This window comes from Cheilinus undulatus, linkage group 17 (assembly GCF_018320785.1).
Source record: "Cheilinus undulatus linkage group 17, ASM1832078v1, whole genome shotgun sequence".
Lineage (NCBI taxonomy): Eukaryota > Metazoa > Chordata > Actinopteri > Labriformes > Labridae > Cheilinus > Cheilinus undulatus.
In genome coordinates, this window is record NC_054881.1 from 22,938,553 (window position 1) to 22,965,960 (window position 27,408).

General features: G+C 38.7%; 1 protein-coding gene across 7 annotated transcripts in view; it reads left to right on the forward strand.

Annotated features, from left to right (window-relative positions):
* Window positions 1-27,408, forward strand: part of LOC121524929 (spermatid perinuclear RNA binding protein) — a 171,619-nt gene that overhangs the window by 44,197 nt on the left and 100,014 nt on the right. For 6 of the 7 annotated variants that reach the window (XM_041810520.1, XM_041810521.1, XM_041810522.1 and 3 more), the window contains one exon: window positions 14,905-15,019. The gene's annotated coding sequence lies outside the window, so the exon portion shown is untranslated. The other variant, XM_041810526.1, reaches the window with a different exon arrangement.

Sequence of the window (27,408 nt, forward strand, 5' to 3'; positions counted from 1 at the left end):
TGACTCATGGATAAAGGTAGCTCTGTCCATTAAGTAAAAGAAGGTAAGGTCAAAAATATCAGTTAATTTAATGATCAATTACATTGAATAATACTGAGGCTTTTAAAAACACAGATCTTAAGTATTTCAGCCTAAAGCTGCTGCAGTTGAAAGTGAGAGTGCTGTCTAAGTTGTACCAATGTGCCGTCAAAGTTTTGGGTCAACTCACAACATTCACAGGAGTTTTCCTGCTTTTTTTTTATTTAAACAAGGAATGACCCAAATTTATGCCTATAAGACTTGTAATTTTGTTGCTGTGGTTAAACAGTTTTAGACAACGTTTGATTTTTACTAGATCTATATCAATGCCTTAAAATCTGGTATTATAACCTCAGCAGCTAGCTTTTTCTATTAACCACGGTGTTGCCTCTGAATGAGAAGACACACGTGAGGTCAGAAACAATGCCATCCACCACACCACAGTTATTTCTCTCAGACTCTTCCTCACAGCGAGACTCCCCTCTCTTCTATCTCACACCTCTCCATCTCAGACGTCCAGGAGGGGTGTTAATGTAAGGTTGACAGAGAGGAAGTGCTAAGAAGACCCCATCTGTTAGGGTTACCTCACGCACTCAGACACAGTGCTAAAGTCGCACCCATCCTGAAGTACAGACAAGAAGGCAGGCTGTAGCTATGGCAACCCTGAGAGAAGGAAAATGATTGGGCAAGGCTTGGATTTGTCAGGAGCTACTGTAGGAAGCCCAGGGCGAGACTTAGTCACTCTTCTTCATTTTGGTGCTTGTGTGTCGATACAAGAGTGGGTGAGAGGAATACAAGGAGTCAGGACTTCTTTCCCTTATTCCCCTTCCTGTCTGTCCGCCTTTTCCATGTTTCTCTTTGAGCTCTCCGTCAGCTGTCAGGCTGATTTGATAGATCTGGGTTAGCATAGCTCGTTCTCACAGCAGCGGGTCTATAAACCTGGAAAAAGCAGGGAAACGCAGGCATTGATTACATACACTTGCATGCTTAATTAGATTAGATGAAACACTTCACAGGGGAGATGCAACGCAGCCAAAGGGCAACTGTGACATCATATAGACCATAAAAGCCTGATGTTGCACTGATTATGTCTTCATGAGTTTTGCCTTCTCAGAAAATCTCAGAATTGAGCCCAGTGTTGTGGCACTGGCAGTGAGTGTTTCTACACCTTATTTAAAGAGAACAGGTTCTGCAATTCAGTCTTTTTGGACCTCATAGCTATTTATTTACCTTTCACTTATATCCTTTCATAGTTTTCAAATGAAGTCGCACACTTGTAAAACTGTCACCTGAAAGGAAAACGGTCTTTCTACTTGAGTTTTAAACAATTTTATTTTTAACTGAGAAAGAAGAGAAACCAATAGCAGGAAGAAAGGAGCAAATAGTGGATTAATGCTAATAGTGGCTTTGCTATCTTTGTAGGTTAGAACGGACAGTAGCACCAAACAGATTCCTCCTAATCCTGCCGTCAAATATCAGATCAAGTTTATCAAAATGTGACTGCCCCCAAATACTGAAAGTGTCAGCGGATAGTGATCCTGAAACCATAGTTGCTAACATTAACTTATTAGCTTGATAGCCTTCCGCTATGCTGGAGAATTTCTTGTCCTTCACTTCCAAAACAACACATCTAAACATGAATTTAAAAGTGTGTGCTGCAGGACCTTACACTTTAATGCCTGTTATGACTGAAAGTTGTTTATCTGTTCATCCTTAAAGTTTTGATTTTGTGTTTTAGGTCTGAACTACATTTAAAAATCAGTCTCAATATTGGTATCAGGGGCAGGACTGGTAGTGGCTGAGCAGAGGAAAAGACTGGAAAGTTTGAATCCTTAATAAACCACCCTATTAGAAGGATGTCCTGTCAGGTGATTGTTGTGATTGTTGCATGCCAAGAGTGAAATCAGAGCAGCTTGAAAGACGTGAGAAGACAAGGCAACTGATTTTAGAGCACTATTCATACTCAAAGTTTTTGCCAGAGCCAAAAAATAAGAAAGGCGCAACATCAGGACAGAATAGTCAAAAACAAAACATTACAATACAAGGCAAATAAAAACACCAGATCAAATAATTATAAATGTCATTTGTGGAAATTCATGAAATAAGTGATTAAAACTCATTAAGATAGCGATAAAGGGTCACTTGCAAAACAGATAAGGTCGAATTGTTTAAAAGATATTAAGAGGAGATTGAATTTGTGGGGAAAATGTAGAAAGCCTGAGGTTAAACTCATCTCTATTTGTCTCTAGTCAGTATTGGCTTTTATTGGTTATATTTGCTGACTGATACATCAACTCAAGTCTATTATGAAGAAATATTTCTCATTTATCTTGATGCATTTGCTTGATAATGGATTTGAGTGATGATATCCAAATTGAACTAGCATTGTTTTTATCCTCAGCTAAAACAATTGTTTAGAAATGCCTGTAAAAATCTCTTACATTCCAGTAAAAGTGGTTTAATTAGATTGCTTATTTTGTATGACGATGTGAAATGCTAAGAATTTCAGTTTGATATCTTGTGAGACACAGAGACTCTGTTTATTATAATTATTAAGAAGTTAGAACCAGTAGGTGTTCGTTTTTTTTTTTTTCTGGGGGTAACCACTGTTTGTGAAAAACCAAATATCTGCAGATTTGATCACATAACTTGTGACTATTTGAGCTTCTGATAAAAAGCTTGAATTTGATAGAAGACTCTGAGCTTTTTCAATGAATTACATGCTTTAAAAGACTTCTCATTAATTTGAAATCTGGGAATATTTAACCACTTTGATAGCAATAATGCAAATTTGGCTGTAGCTCAGGAGAATGAGCCTATCAGAAGATTGATCCATGGTTTCTACTCTTCAAAGTGTCCTTGGGCATGAAAGCGAAAGTGCCTCCATCGCTCTGCCGTCAGGGTGTGGGTGAGTGAATAAGTTTTCACATTTGTGCATGAATAAGGCAAATGGCATAAAGCAAAAAGCACTCTGAATGGACTGATGACTAGTAAGGTGCTCTGTAAGTGCAGTCCATTTACGCTTTACCTTGTATCGCAGCGCCTCGCTCTACTGTCTGCTGTCAGCAAGAAAAAACACGCAATGCCTTTTTTATAAAACAGAACACACAGGAATGTCTTTAGAAGGGGTGGTCTCCTCTGAGTGTCACCTTTGATTTGGGGTATGAGATGTCTGTATCAAGCCACCTACACTGCAGAAGTTTTAGAGGCACTGTGAACTTCCTATAGGTGTGTGTATAAGGCTGGAGAATTGATTACTGGTAAACATTCAGCCCCCTTTAAGAGCTGAAGAGACCTCCACCTTTAAACACAAGTGCACCCACAAGCCAGCGCTGTCAGCTACAGCTGTATGGGTCACATAGAGGGGGGGCTTCAGTGACGTTTAAAACAGAGGAGGCTTTGTAGACATCAGATCTCAACTAATGAGGCTTTCAGACTTAAGACTGAGTTAAGATGGCTGTCATGTAGCACACATTAAGGAATATGTTTTTGCAAATCACTAAGTTGTTGCTCCACATTTCTGTTTAGTTTAGATGCAATTATCTATTTTTCTTTTGCACAACAAAGTAGAGTGGAAGCCTTAAATCAATAATGGAAAGACACAATGCTGAAAAGGCATTACCATGTCTTCCTTTCCAAATTAAAATCGTTCTTTTTCTAATTTTACTCTGAGCCTTCTGAGAGTTTGGAGGCTTCACTTCACAGCCTTTCTAAAGGCTGAGTGTTTCCTTTTGTTTAGAGCCCCAGTATTCATCGAAACTCTCCAGTGTTTCTTGCATCAAACCTGCACTACAGCCTAATCAGTTAAAGCCTATTCATTTTTCATAAGTGTAGTAGAATAGATAAGTGGCTTATGCTCCAGCTACAAATTTATGATTCAGAGGAACAGGTCATTAAATCGTTTCTTTTATAAGAGAGGGCTATTTGATATCCTCGAACACTTGCTCCTGGGAATAAAGAAATGCAGTTGGCAGTAAATGACTCTGCAATGGCTCTATCTGTACAAGCTTAAATTAGTTTTATTGTGGAGTGGAAGGAGGCAGAGTAAAGCTTCCTAGGCTACAAAAATGAGTAACAACAGAGTCAACAGAAACTCTATGATACTTACTAGAGGTGTGAAACTTTCAGTGTCTCACAGTTTGATTCAATTGTGATTCTAGGGAGTCATGATTTTTTAATTCAAATCCATTCCTGATTCACAATACAAACTCCCTATTTTCTTTATCAAAGGGCCGATACAACTTCTACTCCAGTCTGTTCTGCAATAATAAAATTAATGAGCTGTAAATGATTTCACTTCATCGGCAAGTACATGTATCTATGCATGGATTCGATACCAGCTTTGTTGTATATGATGATAAGTGACACAGTTTATTAAAAGTTTAATAACTTTACAACCATAAATCATAGCTTCTTGCTTTTCTCTTTTTGTAGTCTGCTTTTGCACTGTTCCATTGGTGCTATCCATGAAAAGTGACTTTTAGGGGACATAAAAGATTAGATTTCAGATATTGAACATCTCTTTATCCATATTTCCCCATTTTGATCATTTCTTGCTGCTTGCTGGAATGCTTATTGCTGTATTGTTGTTCCCAGAATGCTTTGTGAGGTGAGGGGTTGACAACCAATGACACGCTGTTCCATCATCACGTCATGCTGTGTCAAACCATGTAGAGCATTATGGCGACGGCCTGAATGGCACATAATAGAGAGAAAGGGAGAAAGAGAGCCCGTGATGTGGTCCTCTGTCACCCAACAGGAAAGAAAAAGTGGTATTGGAACGCCTCTAAAATCTCAGCTCTTTTTGTCACATGCACCAGAACTGCGAGTCTGTTAAACTAATTATTAACATCTTTTATCAGGTCAGGATCACAGTCTTGATTAACAATCCATTTAAACTGTAATGCAGCTTCCTGCCACTAGTAGCCACTGTAGTTGTTCTCCATGACTTTTGCCTTGCTGCCAAAATGCTCTTCAAGCCGATATAAACAACCTCCAACTGCTACAGCACTGATATGTCTTGTAGGAACAGCACAGTTTAGCACCATCTTGAGCTAGAAAATAAGAATGAAGTTGTTTAGAGGCTGTGTTAGATTATGTTCACATATTACTGAAGCATTTAGCGACGATATTCAGCTCAGGAATGTGGATGATAATGTGCCACAAGGATCGATAGCCTGCGGCATTAGCACTGCTAACTTAAGCTGCATTCTACCAACCAGCTCTGCATTGTTAAGTTATGATGTTTTTTTAGCTTTGCATTGTGGAGTTGGTTTACAGAATGGTTTTGCATGACTATAGATATATGGGAAATGGGAAATAAGGCTTCTAGGAACATCACTACTATGGAGAAAATGAAAATGAATGGGGTTTTCATGGTTTTCACTGTTGAGCTCTTTTATGACAACTAGAGGCACATTTGATTTAAAGTCACCAGAGGATATGGCCACTCGTTAAGATGTAACATTGATTTTTGATATAAAACAGATGAACTATCCTATCAGCAGCTCTTCTTCTGTTGTAATAATCTTGTGGAAATTAATATTTGCTATTTCTACATGAACCCATTTTCTTTTTCTATCACCTCTAGTACCTTCTGTTCTTATGCTTGTCAGGGATGCTAACATGGACTTTATTCTATTCTGTCACTATCTTTACACCCACTCTTCATTCCCATCTGTCATGAATTCATATTGTCTTTGCCTGGAAACCCACACCCATTCAGAAGCAACCAATCTCATCCTTCACCCTCTGCTTGTTTCAAGATTGGAATCTCAGAGCTAAGGCTAAGTCAGGTAGCTCAGAGGGCCACCTGCCTCCTATAGTGAGGAAAGGCAGAGGCAGAGAACCAATTTTAAAGGGTTTGTCCATTGAGTGCTTGTGTGTGCATTGCATGTGTAGCCTATGTTTCTGCTAGAGCAAAGGTGTGCATTTGTGGGTTAAGAGATGGCATTTTTGTGTACTTAACACATTTTTTTTGTGTACACTTGTGTAACTTTTAAAGACTGCATAGACATTGGACAGCAAAATTCAGAAATGTTCTACACATAAACACACCTTTCTTAGAAGCCTTCAGTCAAAATCAGTGCAGAAATTGGCCCTTTAGGTTTTTAATGCATATAAATGGGAGACACGTGTGCAGAAGCATCACTGTAATGAAAATGATCCATAATGGAGATTATCTGGATTAGGATTACATGTAATAGTTCTAAAATGAGAATGAGGTTAGGGATACTCCTGCATCATAATTACTATTAAAGTGTATGAGAACATAAAATAGATTGTCATTTCATTTTTATTCCACTTATTGAATTGTGAAACAAATTCAAAGTGAGTGAAATAGACTATTATGCTTTTACGAACGCAGGCCAGTGTTTCACAGTGAGATCAGCTAATGTGCTTCTTCACAGCATGTCAATCTCACATAAGGGAAAGCTAAAGCACTTTCACTTCATCGCCTTGCTTAGGGAACAGTAGCGAACGTCCTGTTGTGATGAAGACTACAGAGTGAAATCAACTACACAGCTGTGCTGTTGTAAGATAAAAGCAGATACCTACACATTATCAAACATGTGATAATGCTAAGGAACAACAAATAGTGTAGGTGCAGAAAAAAAGGCAAAATCAGACAGAACGGATTAGCTGATTGCTGATACTGATGTTTTTTTATTACCTGTTTTGGTGTAAGACTCTCAAAATGCCAACATTTCCTTTCATGTTCGACCACAAAAGACAGATCAGAGTGTGTCCAATAGGTCATGTCTTCTGCCAGATGACCCCTACATCAGCAGGAATATAGAAAGATGTTGCATTTAATTGATACTACATGATAAAATCTGCCACTGCCATCTTCTCCTGTCATGTATTTTGCCTGACATCTGTCAACAGGACTGTGATAGCTGATTCCAGCACGCACTGGTGCATCCTTCATTTGCGTTTTTAATTTTCGTCAAAGCAGGACTGATGGTTGCAATCATGATACAGTATCTTTGGGGGAAGGTTGTATAAAAAACTTGGAAAATAATCAGTAGCGCCTGCTGACTCTGTTGCAGGTTGGGAACCAGTTTCTGAATGCTTTAGGCCATTGGTTCCCAACCTGAGGTCTGGGTCCTCCTTATAGAGGCACCAAAGATTTCAGGGGCATGCAAGGCTTTGTCTTCTCTGAGGTTGTCAAAATAAGGATTGCATATATTAGCTTAAATCAATGCAAGATAACTACTTGATGGTTCTTAAGTAGCTCTTTTGGTAGTGACAAATATTTATTGGCCCATTTTATTGAGATTTTGTTTGTTTGTTAAATCTGATGTTGATTTTTGACAGTAATGTATGACTTTTCCCTGTATTGGTCCCTGGTGGGACTCACCATTTTTTATGATAGAAGTCGGGGGAGCTTCAAGGAAAAACGTTTGAAGCCACTGCTTTAGGCTATAATGCTTTGTGAATTGGACTTTAAGACTATTGAGGGCTTTTGATAGTGGCTGGTGGTAAATCAGTATCAGTAATTTCACCAGTAAAATTTCTGCCATGGAAAGGATTTTTGTAAAACTGTCACCACTGGTTGAAATGCATGCATTGCGTTGTGGTGAACACACTAGCCGTGGCAACATTATTTTAGTAGGCTGATAAATAGAGACACAACAGCTCAGACAGAGCCCCATCGTCAGCATGTTAGTGAAATTAAGCACAGAAATGAGTTAAAATATTTAAATGGGTACTACGACAGCAATACAACGAGTGTGCTCACTTTGCAGAGTGTCTCTGTTTACCTGTCTGGAGCTTTAATAAAAGCCATGAGCTACAACGAAGCAGCTCGGTTTGACTTACCCCAGTGCTATAATGATTTATTTTATAAAATTTAACGGTGGCCACATCAGAAAACGTGGTATTGTCAGTAGCAGCTTGATCCAAATCAGTGGGAGAGAAATGAAACTTGATACTGCAGGTGCACACAGTGTCTAATCACAGTTTGTTTTAGTGGAGAGGGGGATTGTGGCATCTTAATATGCTATTAAGTGTGCTATCTCAGTTAATTTTGTAATACTTCAGTTTTATTCTGTTATCATAAAGGGCAAAAAATACAGTGATATAAATTTGAGGCCATATCTCCAAGGCCTGGCTTTGGGCATTTACTAAATGAGACGGTGAATACAGTAGGAAACCAACGAGAGAGAATCAATCAGTCAATCCATCGTCTTTATTTTTAGAGCCCCAATTTTAAACAAATGTTACCTCAAGGCACTTTACAAGGAAGGCAGATCTAGGCCTCAGGCTAAGATTTCTGGAAACTAGACTGCTCTATTTTGTGAAGGGGTTGCATGTAGAATATGATCCAGAGGGAAGAACCCTGACCTGGGTAGATGCACAGATAGAGGGACCAGAAAGCAAACAAACTGATTGGAGAGTCAGGTCATTTTTGTGTGCTTTATGGGGGTGAGATAAGCATCAGTATGCACATGGCTTTCGACGTGGGTGTGCACTTTTAGATCTGCGTAAAGTGTTTCAAGTATCTTAACTTCACCGTATAAAACTACATCATAGGGTGACATAATTAACTCACTTTTCTGTCTGGTTTTGTTTTATGAGCTGATCCAAGTTGTGACACCAACCAGCCACTGTAGCATGACTTGATGTCTTTGTTTACACTCCATTGCACTGATGCTTCTCAGTTTGACGCCGAGCTTCTTCTTTCCCTATCAGTGATGATGTACAAATGAGATGTGAAGAATTGGCAATTAAATATTGCTGTTGGATGGGAGATTTATTTGTCCTTCTCATGAGTGCTCTATTGAGAAAACGTGTAAGTAATTGGAGACGATTATCTGACTGTATGTCTTCATTAACAACTCAGAAAAGTACAAAAGACGGTGATCTTTTTTTATATTTCCCGTCTTTAAATGGATTTACTGTGTCTGTTGGAGGTGTGAGCTATTATTTACAAGCCTGATCTACATGCAACAAATACGCCTTGAATAGAAATTAAACAATCAGTCTTAAGCATGATAACTTGATTTGCATAAACCATTAATTAGTCTGTGGTATCACGCTGTTTGCTGTTTTTTTCTTTGTTGTTTATCTGCACTCAAGTGAAACAGCCTATTTTTCCATCAAAGTTGCGGCTTATCTTCTTAAGGATCCGTTTTTATACAATGCAGAAGCCGTAGTTTTCTGTCCAAGACACAAATTGCTGAATAATGCATCTTTTCTTGACACATAAGCTTTCAAAAAGTGCCTCCTGTTTTCCAGCAAAAATAAGAGAAACGTCAACACTGTCACCAAGCTCAATTTTTCACGCTCAACTGCATCCTGTCACGTCTGGTTTGGTAGCTGTCCTAGTAAACAAGAATGCTTTGAAACAAAGCATTCAGAATAAAAATATGATGGGATGAAATGAAAAGTACCAGTGACAGTCAGGATATTAGTCAGGAAAACAAGTTTGAACGGAGTACAAACAGAAAAACATTCAAGAAAGAATACTTTATTTCAAGAGTTTTATGACATTTTAACTCCTCGTGAAGATTTCCTAAAATTTTTTAGCTCACAGGAGGATTTTTCTAAAGAGGATGTGTGTGATCACTTGTTGTGTCAGAGACTTGTAATCATGGTACAACTGGGAACCAGTTTATCCTGCAGGACCGTGGCATTAAATACTTTACATTTGCCAACACCCACCTCTGCTATGCTGCGTTATACAAGGTGTGACTGCTGCTTCTTCTCCAAACAACACAAAGCAAATACTTCAGATTTGTTCTGCTTTGATTTTCTTGGCTGTGTGACTGCGGCTCATTCTTGTAGGAGGGTGAACCAGATCTTGATCAGTGCTTCCAGTTTGTCAGGATCATCACTGTCAGACTGCACTGCAGGGAGGGACATTTAATAACAGTACAAGGGAGAGTTTCATTTTATGCAATGCTATGAGGGCTGTGTACTGGCAAGAATATGGAGATATAATGCATATGATACCAGGGTCGCTTTTCAGAGTATTGTGAAACTGTAAGCAAGGCTACAGTAGGAAGAATTTTTATGTAAAACTCATGGACATTTTGTACAGTTTGTAAACATCAAAAAATGTGGCAATTTGTTTTCTCACCATCCTTAAAACATCAAATTTAATGCACTTCATGCTTACTAAAATTTGCCTTGAATACTTTATTTTGGAGCTTGCAAGACAACCATGTATTAAAGGGATATTTCGATTTTTGAAGTTGGGTCGTATGAGGTACTTGGTTATAGTAGTGGCGTTAGCCTCCAGTGATTTCTGTGAAAGATGCTCCTGTGGTTATTACGAGCTCAGAGAGATCTGCGGCATAGTGGCTGTAGATGGGAGCGTGTTATCCACGTAGTTTAACGAGTTTTACATAAAAATGGGCCAATAAAATATGTTGGCTCGCCTGTATGCTGTGTCCAAAACGTACAATGTACACCTAATCCCCCCCCCCCAAAAAAAACCCACAGAGGGGTTTTTTGGAGAAGTGAAGTGCTTTGTACACTTGTCTATGTAGTCATACACACTGACAAAATTCTTATCATCTTGTTTACACTCAAAGACTTTATTGCCAAGATTCACAGCTTTATAGCTAATTTTATCCCCTGACGGACCATTCCCTTTTTCATGGCGAATAACAGATATGTGGTAAAGATCTTTGGATATATCTGAGCTTATTTGAGTGGGATTCAGGATTAGGATCCTTGTGCCCTTGGTGCTCAGGCTCAATTTAATAGTGGTTGATAATATCTATCTATCGACTGTTTGCATGCCCCCCTTTGGCACATAAAAACATTTTTAAGCCCCCACTCATACACACATATGCATTGACTGATATACCATAAATGCTCAGCCACACCCTCTCCTACTATAAAGAGAACTTACAAACTTTAACTCTGAGAATGCCACTCTTAGCTCATTTGCAATGCCCAACTTTCATCTGACTTTTGACTTAATTGAGGCAACAGCAAAAAACCTTTCTCATACTGGTAGGATGTGGTAAAGGGAGGATCTGACGCTCTTCATTACACTGAGTTGTGCAGGGGAAGCTGAGGGCGAGATATGACGCTTCATATTTTAATTTCTTCGTTTTAGTATTTATAAAGTCTAGTTTCGATTCATTGTTTGCCTAACATTTACTTGAAAAGCCCTTCACAAATTGTGCTAAACATTGCGCATACTGTTAAAACTTGCCTAGGGCCCCTTTAGGAATCACTGGATGCCTTTTTTCCCTCCACTAAATAATGTATTTGTCTTTTGATGGCATGCTCTGAACCATTATGTCTGAACAGTCACAATTGGGGTGGAATCTGATATACCATTACAGGCCTATTTATTGTTCTACAAATGTAGCACAAACAGGGAAATTACTCAGATTTATCACCATTTTAAGGTGTTAATGGTAGTTACATATAAATAAAAACTAAAGTTATACTCCTTTGAGAAACCTCTTTTTGTTTTTGGCACTAAATGTGGACAAAGTGGCACTTACCTCTTTATTTTTATCTTTAATTGTGTAAGTAGTTTTTAATCCTACCTTTTTAACACTCAAATGTATCACACATTGAGAAATTTTGCCCATGAAAATGTAAACAAATGCTGTTTCAGCTGGCACCTTACCCACTGCAGCAGTTTCAGGCATCAAAAATAACTCCACAGTAATACCCGGATCATGTAGAGGCAATGGTATTATTTTTCAGCCCTTTGTAAAGTCAATAAACAGTCCTCACAGCAGCTTAAAACAAGGTTTAATCCTTAGTATAAGATATTGGCAAAAGCTGCAGGCTGCAGTGGAGGAATATCTAACTCTAAAGAATCCCAAAGAATTTTACTGCATCATATTTGGAGTACCAGTTTCAGTCAGAGGCACTTTTTATGAGCTTTGAAAAGTTAGTTTTGAGAGTTTAGCTGACAAGCTAATGAGCAGCTTCTCTCAAAGTCAAACACGTCTCAGAGGAATTAACCAGAATGTCCTTTGTTATATCTCTCTAGCTCTTTCCCTGTATTGTGTTTACTTGGAAACTGATGTTAAAATGTATGCAAATGAATTGATGTAGCGGAACATATGCAAATTGAAAGGGAGGGGCCTGCTTCTTCTGCAGGGGCAGGATCTCATTTCTCTGGTCAGTGATTGTTGGTTTTCATCTTTTTTACCCAGGCTCTCTGTCCAACATTTTCCTTTTTCCTGTGGTCTATTTCCTCTGTCTTCACCCTTTCTTCCAATGCCATTTCTGGTGCTGTTTGCACAAAGGAAAGCAGAAAGTCATCTAACAATGAGGGTGTGCATAAGTGACTCAGTCCTACTCCTGTAATTACTCTTATCATACAGAGATTAAAGATGCACATGCCAGTGCACCCTAATGGACGTTTTAATCGTCAGACTCTCATTTTTCACTGTCTGCTAACCTCCTTTCCCCCCATTCTCTCCATCTGTCTCTGTCCACTAAAACCATTTTTACATAGAGGCAGAGGTGTGTGCATGAGCATAAACTGGGGTTATTCTGAGTAACGGATGCTTTTGCTACATTTTTAGGACACAATCATGTCTGGTACCGGGGGCTATACAACGGAAATGTGAAATGATGTGATTGTGGAATTGACTAATCGAAATGTCAGAGGACAGAATCAACAAAAAAGTTTTAGTATGGAGCAAAATAGATAATTCTCCTTAGGCTACTGAGCTTTACCTGGTTTTTGAGGAGGTGGATATATACTCTGCATCTACAGGAATAACTCCTACTGCAATGATAATTCACTGAAAGAAGAGCTCTCAGTAAAAATGTGGTGCATACAAAAACTAAGGACAAATGTGCTGATGAAGCAGAATTTTCTACCTGAGTTGTATGCTACATCTCATTATGTAGAAGCCAAAGATCCTTGATTGCACACTTAAAATCTGGAATTCTTCCTCTGGCCATTGAGGTTGATTGATTCAAAAATATTTCAGGAGAATACAGATTTTCCCAGACTACCCCAGTAATCATTTAATCTTTGTTATCTTGTTTTCATAACCGTGGAGAGACAAAAAATTGTAGTTGAAATTGAAAACTCGCGGTAGGAGTGACTTTTTAAATTTGTTTAAACTTGCAGATTTTGTTTCAATAGCTCGGGAAAGAGGACAAGACGGTGTTTAATTAGTATTACTTTCTAATTTGTCCATTGTCCTCTTGTCTTCCATGGCAATAATAGACCCACTGTTCACTCCGATCCTGGTTAAGGTGTGATTGGCTGTAAGAGCTAGGAGGCGATAATTAGAATCAGCTGGTAGTCAGCTGATCATGACTACCATGTCCTGCATGAACTAACACTAGGCTTCATATTGTAGGCACTTTTTCCCTCTGAAAGCCCTCTGTTGCTTCTTTATAATGATGCTATGCATGCCTTCATAGCTCTCTTGAATGTTTTCTAGCTTGTCTGGATCTTTCGTGACTTTCAGGGGTCTTTAAAGATTACATCCACACCAATCACTCCAATACTGAATGTCTTTTTTACTTTTTTTGTAAAAATGTGAATGTTTTGAAGACTTCTTTTTGTCACAGAATGATTAGTTTTTCGCTTTTTGGTCCTCAAGAGATGGGAGAACAAGTTTGTGAAAAACAAACCCTTAGTCGTTATTGTTTACTGTGCGTAATATGTAAAGATCTTTACATTTTTATTTCCAGTTAGTTTTTCTTTTGCTTTGTTGTCCCAGGACTTTTTTCATATTCCGGCGACGTTTCTGCTGCACACATACTCTTTAAGTCCGGCTTGTTTAAAGCTTGACTTTGCACCACAGATTTGATGTTTTACAAGTTTTTAAGACTGAAGTCCAGACGAGACACAATTGTAGAAACAAATAGCATAGAGCTCAGAGGGTTTTAATGTCTCATTTCATTATTAAGCAGCTCAGTGCTATCAAACATTTACCTTTTTACTGTTCCCTTATTTTCCTCTAAATTCGTAGCAAGTTCCCTCTTCATTCTTCTTTACAATCTTTAATCTACCAATAAAACCAGGTCTCCATCCACACAGGACGTCAGTTACTCTTAGTTTAAGTCAGAACAATCCAAATAGAAACAAAGATAGTTTTGAATATGCAGCAGTGGAATTTTAAAAAGCGATCAAAAGGATGCAATTAGTCATGATTAACTACAGAAGTTCTAAGATTAATCCCAATTAGACATTTTAATCTTTTGACAGCCCTAGTTCAAATCTAACACCAGGAAAAAAACTCAGTTTTTGACAAGAAATTTGAATTAATGCAGTTGTTGGACAAGTAATGTTGTTTTCCAGAAATAGAAAAGGAATAAACCAAAATGGGATTATGTTCTTTTAAAATCTTTTTTAACTCAGGCTTATACCTCTTCTGTTAAAAATGCTATGTCTTTTTGTCTTTCCACCAACAATAGAAAAGAATCAGTAAACGCATTGATAAAGACTCGGTTTGGTAAGGAGCTTTGGGTTGAACAAAATGACTTGTGTATTTGTTAATTTATTGGTAACTTTGGTACTTTGTCCTTTCAAAATAGAAAGAATTGTTTTCAGCATGTGGTATCAAAATAATAAAGTTTTTGACAACCTTATTTACAAGTATATTTAATGTACATTAATAAAGTTTTCATGTTTCCTTTAACCAGGATAATATTTAAGTTCATACCCTTAAAAGTGTACATTGCTCTGTGCTGCTAATTAATTTGACTTTTTAATGTATATTTTTGAACATTTTCAGGAGTTTTATAACACTACCATAATGATACTGATATTTTAGGGAACATTAAGAAAAAAAGCTTCAAACTTCCTGTCTTAAATAGCATCCTTTGTTTTTACTGCTTGTCAGCTGGTCAGCGTGACTTTAGTCAAGCTGAACATGATCCTTAAACCTGTTGCTCTGATGCCAACTGACATTTGAACTTTTGTCTCCTCAGGTGCTGAACCCTGCCTGCTCTGACGCCGTGACCATACACAGACACACAGACACAGTGGCTGATCGAGGCTGAAGAAGAGAAGAAGGCAGAATCAACGATAGGAGGACAGAGGGAGGTGAGTGAAGGAAAAACCGAAGCCATTCTCATTTCTCTGTCTCTGCGCTGAGCCCAGTGTGGCTGCATGATCGGAGGCTCATTGTTTACACAGACGCTCAATCAGCCAGAAAACAAGACAAGCCCTGTGGCTGAGAGGTTGGTTCACACCCCTGCTGAGCTTCAGTATGAGTGTGTTTTGGTGTGCCTGTATGTGTTTGTTCAAGTTATGTGCTCTGTTGTCAGCGTGAGTTCATGCTTCAAGAGTCGAGTTAGTATGATCAGGAGAAAACACTGGTTAGGAGGTCTGTTGACTATTAAACTGGAGAGAGACAGGGGAAAGAGAAGTTTAAAAGTCACTTGAGCAAAAGTGTAGGATTGTGGAGTTGCTCCACTTCTTTTAAAATGTCTGTGACCCTGTACTGTCTAAAAATTATATAGGTTATTAAAGAGTTCACCATTCACACGTCCAAACAGATCCAATATTATGTTATCCCCTCAAGTAAATGGATGTCCTTTTCTTCCTATAACACACCAGCTTTCACAGCATCAGTGTATCTTCCAGAGGTGTCTAGAGATTGCAGTTTGATAGCAGCAAAAAAGCAGTTTTTAAGAAAGGGTAGCAAACAACAACAATGCAGGGCAAGCAGTACATTCAGCCTCAGGCAAGGCTAGCAAAATGCTAATAATCATAGTTTACAATCTCACACTTCAAAAGTATTTTTTTATTCAGTTAAGGTCAAGACAAAAATGATGTTGACCAAAATCATTATTCATCACCTTATTTGGTGATGTTTTTTAATAACTAGAAATGGCTGATAAATAAGCCCATAACAACTTGTTAATTGTTGATGTGGTGGCTAGTGAGCAAACGGAGCTGACGGGGATCAGCTGTATCACTACTCACACAGCACACAGGTACATGATTCATGGTTAGATAGAAAATTAATCAAAGCAGTGTTCAATAAATGAACTGCTGCTAAATACATGTGCAGTCTCTGAGAGCCCTTTATTGGTGTGTGAATGCGCACAGACTACTTGGTTACTTCAATCTGAGCGCTGCTTCAACTTTTTCTCCGTTTCATCTCCCAGCAACCAATGGCTGTTGTATACAGCAGCAGTAAACTTCTAAAAAAACCTTAACTCAAAACACCATACTCTATAGACCAGTTTAATATAGTCCTTAAAGTCCCTGTAAAGTGAAATACAAACTTTGTGTCTTAAGGCATGTTTGAATAAGGTTGCTGTAAATGTATATGTCTCTTTGCTCCATCCTTACCAGAAAACACCTGACACAGGTGACACAGGTGTCTGATACAAAATTGTAATCTTTAATTATGAAAAGTGCATTGACTGTATCAATAATCACAGTTGTAAAACTTAAAATCTACACCCAAAGTGTGAATAATTGCATAAATATTGACATCTTGCTGTGCAGAAAGAAAACACTATAAATGAAGCAATTGTATGTTAAAGATCAGAGTTATTGACTCTTCTTTTTAGGTACAACTATGTAGGTCATTTTTTTCTCTGGGTATTTGAGGGGGGTGCTTTATTGGCTAATCGTGGCTAGATTTTAGAATCAGTATCAGTGAGAAATAAGAAGTGCCCAAACAACCATATAGGATGGCGCTAACTTGTTCTTTCTACTATTTATTTCATACCATCTGCTCTGTATTCTCTGCCTTTCTGGATCTACATCTGCCTTCATCTGGTGGTCTTGTCTTCAGTTTTAATGCACATAGACGATGCTTTTACGTTCCACGCATTTTTGATCACAGCTGGTCAAAGTCTGTGGTCGGAGCGGGTGCCAAGTTCACTCACCACTTTGCTAAACTGCCTACTTATGTATGTAAAGTAGCTTTTATGCAATTCAGTCAGCGGTCTTCCACACTGCCATCTCAGTGGGAAGGTTTTTGAGGTCTGCGAATGCCTGTGTGTGTTATGTGTAAATAATTGATTGCTGTGGAGGTTTTAGTGGATTGCTGGTGAGACTGAACCAGGCAGGGAACGCTCCTCCACAGTTATGTATGATGCTGCTCGCTGGGTCTCCAGAGGACAGCCTGTTTACGTTCAGTCAAAGAAGTTTATTTCTAAAAAGTGATTCAGAAAGATTTGTGTGAGTCATAGAAGCTCAGAAAATTCATACAAACATAGATGGACGACAACTTTGATACAATATTAATCACTGAGGGTATTTACCTGTTTTGAAGTAATATATCAGATTTTAAGCTAATTAAAGATGTGATGCAAAAAATCTAACTAATAGCCAGTTGTTGTTGTCAGCAGTTGTTCCTTTACATTTTGTCTTTTTTCCTATGAGAAGTGTTTTCACACAGATGCAGAGCCATCCTTATCCTCCATCTCTCCCTCTATTTTTCACACTTTACTCATCTGCTGCCTTCACCACTTTCACTTTATTCCTGCTGCCTCTGCTTTTTTCTTTCTTGAACTTCTCATCCTTTTTCTTTTTGTCTTTATTTATTTCTGCTTCATACTATTTTTTTGTCTTTGTGCGTCTTTTCTCTCTCTTTTCTTTTTCTCCTTCTTGCCCCTTAGCCGCAGTGTCCTTGAAAAAGCAGTGACATTGCCGGTGAGCGCAGCAGAGCGCATCTCTCTCTCTCTCTCTCTCTCTCTCTCTCTCTCTCTCTCTCTCTCCACACACTGCCCCCCTGTACACAGATGCACACAAACACTCACGTTTTGTCGGTCTGTGGCGACCCTGTCAAGCAGAACCAGCCCTTACAAGTCTCTTTCCTTTAGTCTCCATAAATAATTCATGTCCTGTAACACTGACTCTACTTTATGCAGATATTGACAAACCTATCCCAGAGAAATTGGGACAGTCATTCCCTGTGTTGAGAACACTTTCCTACTTTATGTTTCTAGAAACTTTTTGTTGAGAAACTGCCAATGCAACTCAAATATCTCAGTCATGTTACCCAATCAGTTCTCATTAGAGACGCTATGAGGACAAAAGTATTCGGCCGCCTGACTATTACACCAGCAGAGACCGTAATGACATTGTATTCAAATGCATGTACTTTAATATGGAGTTGGCCCTTTTTGCAGCTATAACTCCTCCACTCTTCTTGAAAGGCTTTCCACAAGATTTGGAGTGTTTCTTTGGGAATTTTTACCCGTTCACTCTGTAGAGCATTTATGAGGCCTGGCTTGTTCCAGTTTATCCCAAAGGGGCTTGATGGGGATGTGCAAGCCAGTCAAGTTCTTCCACACCAAACTCATGTCTGCATAGTCCTTTCTTTGTGCGCTGGGGTACAGCCATGTTGGAATAAAAAAGAGCCTTCCCCAAACTGTTGCTACAAAGTTGGAAGCATAGCATTGTCCATTATCATGTTATGCTGAAGCATTACTGGAGAGAATAGGTCTAGCCCAGACCCTGAAAAACTGACCCATACCATTATCCCTCCTCCACCAAACTTCACAATTGCCATGCAGTAAAGCTGGTATTTGTTAAAAGTTACAATAAATCACAATTTGGAATTTTTAAACAACAGAAATATGTCCATGGATATGCAGAGAAAGGTAGCAGCCATTTACACTGCAGCCTAAATAGGTGATTGAAGAATTTTTGGTGGCTGTTTGGAGGGGGTAATAATATTTCAAATGGGACTCAGGCCACCCACGCCACTCCTTAGATCCACCCCTGCCAAATTCACTTAAGCCTATTCACCACTACATGTTAGAGCATTATTAATACAGTACAAACACAGGACCTTTATGCTTTCTCACTGCAGTTTCAGCCAGATGTTGCCACACACCATCTTAAACACATGAGCATATGTTAATCCCACCATTACTGTCTAAGAATTAAAGAATAAATTAATAAACAGATAACCCAGAGCAACAGAGGCAGCGTTTATTCATGGCTGATGTAATGCATTAAATACGTTTCCACGTGCTGTTAATGACACAGTTTTAGAGATGTGTTTAGTGAGTTTATGATAATGCAGCTGGTAGAGGAGAGCGACGTTTCATAACTTCTGGTCTGTTGTGACCCACTAGGTTGATGTCTGTTGTTGGTGTTAATACGACATGATTCTACATGACAGTTTGTTAGATAGACAACACTCTGCTAAGTGGCATAAAGAAAGTCAAATGATGGATATGCATGAAAAACAGGGAATGCAAATTCCACCACCAGGGGGCTCACAATTAAAACAGTATCTGTCATAATAAATGCATTTGCCTTGTCATGAACTACTAATATTCTGTATCAACCTTGAAAAACCAGTTTCTACATTATTTACATTCATGGATGATCCCTCTATATGGTAAAGCTCCTGTAAGAGATTCTGAATATTTATGTTAAGGCCATCTCTTCAGAGTATTTAAATGGACAGTGTGACACCTACCCTGCTCCAGCAGCTGTTTCAGGCACTGAAAGCTTCAACAAAGAGTCAGTCTCGTAGCTGATCTTATCATATTCTGCTTTTCTGGGCCAGAAAGTGTCGTCACTTGTCCTTTCACTCTGTTTCGTCACCTTTTAAAATCTCCTCACAGGGGCTTTAAACGACTCTTACTCCAAGTTTTGTTACTGATTTCGGACAAATTGCCCTAAGGTGAAACTGCAGTTTGCCTGTCAGTGTGGAAACTTGATCTCCTTTGTGCCTCTCCCTCTCATTAAAGGTGCCCTCCACTAATCTTGGATCATGACGGTCCATTGTCGCATGCAGTTTTCCGTAGCCTTTGAAATATAGATGCAGTCTGATTGTGTGTGGTAGTAAGATGAGATGTTATAGTCTCTTGATGCTAATGTTCTTGTTGGTCTCTGCTTTCCGCTGGAGTTTATAGTGTGTATTGGGTCACTGCTTTTTTGCCTGCCGTGTTTTGTGCTGGAGATCAAGTGTCTTTTGGTTCTCTAGCTGCTGTGCTAAATATAGGAGATGTGGTTTCTTTAATGCTTTCTGAATTTCAGCTTCAACCTCCTTTGTTTCTTTGTCTTTACATCTTTATGTACACACTTCAGCCCTGGATGACAGGATCTCAATGCTGTCACATTATCTCTCCCTCTCTTCCTCATATTTGTCCCACGTTCGGCTGAAAATGCTTCCGTAGCCATGGCGACCATTCCCAAGGGGAAAAGTTGAGGCTGAATCTCTTTCTCGCTCTGTGCTCCTTCCTTTGTCTCTGGCCTTGTTGCAATCTAATGCTTTCCTCTCTTACACAAACTCGCATGGCAGTATGTGAAAGCAGAGGAGATGCTGTTTGTGAGTCATGATGTTGTTTTGGTTTGAGTTCAATTAAGAGCTGGTGTAGGACTACGTGACCTAATTGCTGTGAAACCCGAGGACAGAGTTGAGGATGAACTTCTTTCTTTATACTCTGATTTTCTTCCGTGCTTACTTAGCTGTTAGCGACCATGATTGTGAAGGCTGAGACTGTCGGATATTAAAAACTCACAAAGAAGAAGAAGAAGAAGCAGATAGTGAACCAAGGACAAAAAAGTAAGGACATGACAGTAAAGCAGAATAAGAAGTTGCAGCTTAAAAAATAGTCTTGTGTTGTGACAGAAATGAATAAGCTGTCATCATATGTATATCCTTGAGCATATAGAGCCCAACAATGTCGTTTCAGAAGTAAAAATCCCGTTAATTTTCTCTGTTTATTAGCAGTAATGCCAGAAATATGCAAGTTAGATGCATCATATGCTACCTCAAGTTAAACAACAGTATAAGCTTTTCTTAAAGATGATAGCCAGATATCAACCTCTTTTTCAAAAAATACTACAGTACCCACAATCCTAGAGTGCCACAATGATTACTAATATGTGGTGACCATGGAAATGTCTACCACACCTGCCAAACTAAAGAGCTGTAGAATCTATCGCTTCTAAAATGGATGGGTAAGTGGGCAAGGGCACCATCAGTCAGAGCAACACTCATAAAACTGCCAACCTCTGTGTTGAAACTTGTAGTTATTTGCATTTTAGGGGATTAAATGGACTTATTCAGGTGGGGGACAGGTTTGTGCAGATTTTGTACCTGGTCATAAAAAGTTTCTAAATCTATAAATTAGTCAAACATATTTTTCAGTCACATTTATGCAGGTTTTTTTACCCCCAACATAAACATTAAGTTGATAGAGTGATTTCTGAGTTTCTTTATGCCCTTTAACCATTAACTAATGTATTGTTTTTGAGTGGTGGGTTAGTTCAGTTGGTAAAACCAGCACCAAAACACATATGCATGAAGCAATGTATATTTTGGAAAGCTAGTGTCATGTGTAGAATAAGTTATTTCTTTGCAGCCTAAATATTAAGCTAATGGTAATTTATGTTTTAAATCGATTATAAAGGGCCAAAGAACCTAACTGGATATTAAGGCTCAGGATGCACCTATTTTTAACTTAACTCCTTGGTCTGCCACTCTTTTTTGTGTGCCTCCTTTCTCCTTGAAAAAGAGTTACAAAGGTTAAAGTCTTCTTTCGACAAAATGGGTCGACCCTTCAAGTCCCTCAGAGCAGTCGTCGCATGCATTGAAGCAACATTACATTTTTTTTAACGGCTGTATTTCTCAAATCTTATTTGAATCTAGATCTAACAGGCTTTGTACATGGTAGAATCCTCTCAGATGATATCTGGCACACTTTGAGTCTATTCAACAAATCAAGTAAGCAGCTGTTCATGTTAACTTTAGATGCTGAAAAAGCACTTGATCGACTGTCATGGTAGTTTGTGTTTGATACCTTTGAGGCTTTTGGTTTTGATGATAAATTTATAAAACTATTAAACATAATATATAAAGAACGTAATGCAAGAGTAAAGGTCAGTGGGATGTTTTCTGATGTATTTGATCTTAGAAGAGGGTGACCCTGTCACCACAAATACCTGCGGCGTGTACGGAGCCCTTGGCTGAAAGAATAAGGACAGAAGGGCGATAACTGGTTTTAAAATGATCATTATATGCAGATGATGTTTTAATTTTCCTAACAACTGTGAATAAATCATAACCCATATTAATGAAAGAAATAAGAAAATAGAGTCCATTCTCTGGGTACAAACTAAGTATTAATAAAATAGAAGTGATTCACAAGGCATCCTGGTACATTTCCTCAGTTTGGAGTGTGCCTCTAGAAAATCTCTCCTCAAAGGGCCATCCATTGTAACAAAAATCAGGACCCTACTAGGGGTGTTGCTGGTTGAATAATTTTTCATCCAATTAGATGCAAATTATATTTGCCTTCATTCATACAGTCTAAAGTCTAGTAAATATTTTCTGAATATTTTCAGAATGTGGCTAACATTAGCATGCTAGCACTGCCTCCGTTGACCTTTTTTACAGGTTAATATCCACAATCCTTTGCTGAATGTTGTCACTCTGTGCTTCAGTTAAACCTAACACAGGCTACATACAACTTTATCCCCATTTTAAAGATCACAGCTGTGCTAAACCACACTGTTAGCACAAGATGCTATCAGTGTTATTAGAAAGCGGCTCTTTATATCAGAGTAAGGAGCAAGGCAGTGGCCATTAAGAAAGACTGCAGTGGCTACTGTTGGGTGGCTGTGTTACAGTTTAGACGGAGCGTTTGACTGAGATGTTGGGCTTGAACTGTTTAAAAAAATGTTGAGAATCAGTGACACAGTCATGCATATCCCTAAACCCTCCCTGTAGACATGAATGCTCAAAACTTAAGGGTCAGCTAAAGTGATGGGGGCTGTATTTGAACTGAGCATTAAAATCCTATTAAAACATTTGATCAATCCTTACTAACTGTGTTTTAACTACAATTGTTTCTCCTGTAGCTTAGCAAAGTTTGCCAAGAATGAACATGGCGTATTTTGCTTACAGTGACTACTTTTTTAGACTCTTTTTTTCCTTTTTCTCTTCATCCCTTCTTTCTATTCTTATTCTTTAACCTTCACACCCTCTTTTGTCCCTTAATCTCTGGTGTCCTTGCTTCCTTCCTTCCTCATTCCACCTTTCTTTCATCCATATTTGTGCCATTCTTCTCCCTGCAGTTCTTTCTCTCCACCCTCTCATCACTTTTCTTCCTCTTTAGCCTTGAATACCTGACCTTATAGCTCCATTATATTTCTCTAAATCATTCATACTCTGTCATTCAAGCCTTTGCGCTATTTCTCACCTCTCTTTTTCTGCTCTTATCTCCCTCTTTTATCACACACTGTAAACCTTTTCCATCTCCTTCATTCTGACCCTTTCCCTCTCTTATCCTCTTGTTTATAACCTCTCCCTCCTACTGTAGTCCCCTAAATCAATCCCACCCTTCCTCTCTTTTCCTCTCCTCTCTCTCTCCCCCTCCTGTTCCTTCCTCTCTCCCTCAGTCCTCTCCCCTGAGTGGGACAGAGAGACAGACAGACAGACGGGTGGGAAGGAAGTGTGTAATGAAACGTCCATATCGAGCACACTGCCCAAATAGACCTGCAATGAATGGAGTCAGTGATACGGCACTGCAGATGAAGAAGTTAGAGGAGGGGGTTGGGGGAGAAATAAATCTGCGTTATGTAGCACATGTTTTATGAATACTAATACAAGACAGAATGAGCACACAAACACGTTTATGTAGTCTGTCTGTGAATCCAAAGCACAATTTTCTGCCTGTCTTTATTTTGTCTGAGATCGATAGTTGGCAAAGATATATATAATTTTATCTGATGGCTGGAGCAATTTGCATTCAAGCCATTTTCTACTCTGCTGTAACAGAGATCAGACCGCAGCTAAAGAGAGAAACAACTTAGCAAAACACTGACAGAGAGACTCAAACTCCCCTGTTACTTTAGTTGTATTAGTGCCTGAAATGTAAAACCAGATCACTCTGAGTCCATCCAGTCAAGTAAATTCTCCTGAAAATACTTGATCTTCTTTGTGATCTGGTTTTCGTAACACATCTCGCTAATCTGCTCATCTACCATTGAGTGCCACACCACTGCTTCTATTAATGAAAGTGGACAGTGACAGATAAACGGCACCACTGGCAGATTTAGCAGCACTAGAGTGTGTGTTTGTGTGTGTATTTGCCAGCTTGTCTGCCTGTTTGTTGTGGAGTCGAAGCCCATTAGGGAATTAGTCCACATCTGGATAACCCTAGTTGTCTCCATGCACTTAAAACCTGCAACATTAAAGCCAAACATTCATTTTAGTGGACTAGGATTGTGTTGTCTGTGGGTCAAAAATTACTCGCCCTGATCTAAATGTTTTTTTTTTATGTTTTTGTTTATCTGTTGTCTTGTTATATCATAAATTTAAAGCTGTTAATATTCATCCTGGGTGGGAGTGATGGTCAGAAAAGGGAGAATACAGTGTTTGTGGTAAACTCCCTCATTGTATGGTAAATAGGAATATGCAGCATCGTTATAAGTTATCTTTAAATGCTTTTAACAATTTAATAATATGCATTCAAAGATGAATTCTGCTACTTTTTTAGGCTATGCATGCATCTCTGGAAACAAAAACTCTGATTGAAACAATGCATCAATTTAGTAATCATAATAATCAGCATGATATTCATACCAGAAGATATTAGTTACTTAACTGTTGGCTTGCAGATGACCTAATGGTTTAAGGCGCGCCCTGTGTACGTGGGTGGCCCGTGTTCAAGTCCAGCCTGTGGCTACTTGCCTGCATGTCTTTCCCCCCACTCTGTTTTCCCTGTTTCCTGCTTTTCCAATGTTCTCCCCTCTAAATTAAGGCATAAAAGCCAAAAAAATGTATATCTTTTTAAAACACTCATAAACTGTTGGCACTATTTTCAGTTTGCTTGAAATGCAGAGTTATGGTAGGTTGAGAGTTTAAAGCAGTTAAAAAGTGGTGCCGACCCCCCCGGTGTGGTCCATGTCATTATGTATTCTAGCACTTTAAAGTGTGTCCTGGTATATGGGCCACAGCCAACTTTTAAGATGAAAAAATGGTGTCAAAGTGCAGGCTATACACTGGATTTTACAATAATAAGCAACAAAATGGCTTATAATGGCCAAATATCATAAAACACTGAAATGTTTGCATATGGCAAAACCTTAGAACATAACCAGGGTAACAGCATGTGCAACAGCATGTGTCTTTTAATCACAATTATCTTGTTTTATGAATTGTGATGGAAATTAAAACTTGATAAATTGCCCAGCCCTGCCTTTAAATAAAGAAAACATTTATTACAGGTGTGTTGCAATAAAACAAGAAGTGTCCACTGATTTATTACAGTCTTTCTGCCCTGCAGAAAGGGAAGAACTCTAACATGGACAACGTTTTTTTCTTTATGCAGGGCAAATTTAATAGGTTTAAATTTCATAGAAATGCTTCATTTTAATTTTATGTATAGGCAAGTGAAGTATACCAAGGGTTAATAGTGCCAGTAAGATTTTCATACCATTTTGCAGAATACACGCTTATTTCTCTCTTTTTTTATCTTTGTCAATAGGATCCCACAAAATCAACACAACCAGATTTTTCCGCAGAATCTGACAGCCAGTCTGTACATGAATAATGGCTTACTGGCATTTACATATGCATAAGCCTGCTTGGACGAACACACAAAAGGGCAGAGTATGACAGCTTTGTGTGTTAGCAAACACAAGCTTACCATTGAAGAGCCTTTCAGGCAGGATTAAGCTGTGAACTGTCAATGGAGCACACACAAGTGGGCCAAAGACCACCGGGACAATATCACTTCCTCAGCAACAATCAGGGTCATTGTGTCTTGTCTTTGTATGTAGATAGTATGTGAGGCAGGTTCAGTACCAGGAAGTGTGCTGTAGATATGCAGTGAAAAAGTCATCAGGACAAAAACACGGTTACTCACATTCACACACCCTCACTCAGACCTGCGGACTGTGGAGTGGCGGTAGAGCCCTGGCAGTACCATCTGTTCCTGCTGAAATCAGCACAGCAGGAACCTACCAGTGCACACACAGACTCACATACAGAGACACACACTCACAATCAGAAAAGCAAACACACATGCAGCATTCTGCAGTTCTGGCTTGGCAAAAGTGTATTGATCTACATTATTGACATAGCAGAACTGAGAGTGTGGCAGTTACATTTTCAGGTATGAAGTGGATGGATGGAGGGATCAGGATAGATCAGTGAGTGCCTAAATATTGCCGGTTTAAGGTGAGATATTTTTGTCCTTGTTACATCTTGTCTGTATTGTGTAGAGCACAGTGGCTGAATGGTGGGGCAAAGCTGTTCTGCCCTGATGTGTCATCAGAGGCCAAACAGGGAGGAGATGGTGGCAATGTGTAACATCCAAGCTGGCAGGGCAATACAGCGCTGTGCATGCATGCTTAAATATGTGTGTATGTGAAACTGCTGCTGTGTGTTTGGGTGCCATGCCTTTCAGTCTTCTGCAAGGCCGAAAGAAATAAGCAATCACATGCAAGGACGCCAAAATACATGATTGTGGATGTAATTTGTAAAGGCATAATCATCGTAGAATTTTGTTAAGGTGCTGCTGTAGAATCACAAAATGTTAAAGGCCAGGTAGAACATGTTAATAGTTCCTGTATGTCTGCCATCATTAGTCATGGAGTTCCACAAGGTTATCTGTTGGATTGATTTTACTCACATACAGTGCTTAACAAATTTATTAGACCATCCTTACCAAAGTAAGGTTTATGCCACAGCTGCCCTAAATTAACAGCATTGGTAATTACCAAAATCATTTTTTATGTTTCTGCAATGGTTAATACACCAATATGTAGAAGCTCTTTAACCCAAATGATATTTTTAATGCTAAAATATAATAATTATTATTATCCATGAATTTTCAAATTTACTGATTTACAAAAAAACTGAAAAAATAGTAAAGCACAGTAATATTTCTTAATTAATATGTCAAATGATAGTTATTTACTTGCATTCCTGAACAGAAAAATTAGTTTTAGTGGTTGAATGTTGTGCTTGACTAATTTCTGACTTCACAGAGAAGCCCAGGGAGCCGGCTCAATTTTGGGTGAATTCAGTTTGAAATCCCTCATTCCTGTTGAAAATGGTAAACGTGGAGAGCTCACTGACATACAGACAGATTGACATTTCTTCATTGATTATTTCTCTTAAGGTTGGTGAAACACTAGAAGATTTTTAATCTTAAACAATTTGAAAAATGTTGGAGACCACAGACATAAGGTCAGTTTCAAATGATTTTCATCTGATAATCTTCTGAGGGAACACACTAGACCAGTGGGTCACAACCTTTTTTCTTAGAGCCCCCCCTCTTCATATTTAAGAAAAATAAAGCCCCCCAGGACCCATTTGGAAAAAAGTACACATCAATTTGGATTTTTTTTTTCATCAAGGACACTAGAAAAAACGAGTGGAAAAAAAAAATGAAGTTCTCAGGTTTTTAAAGTTGTTGATTTATGAGAAAAAGGCAGACATTTTTGAATTTTTGAACCAAAACTCAGATTTTTATATATTATAAAGTAAAAAA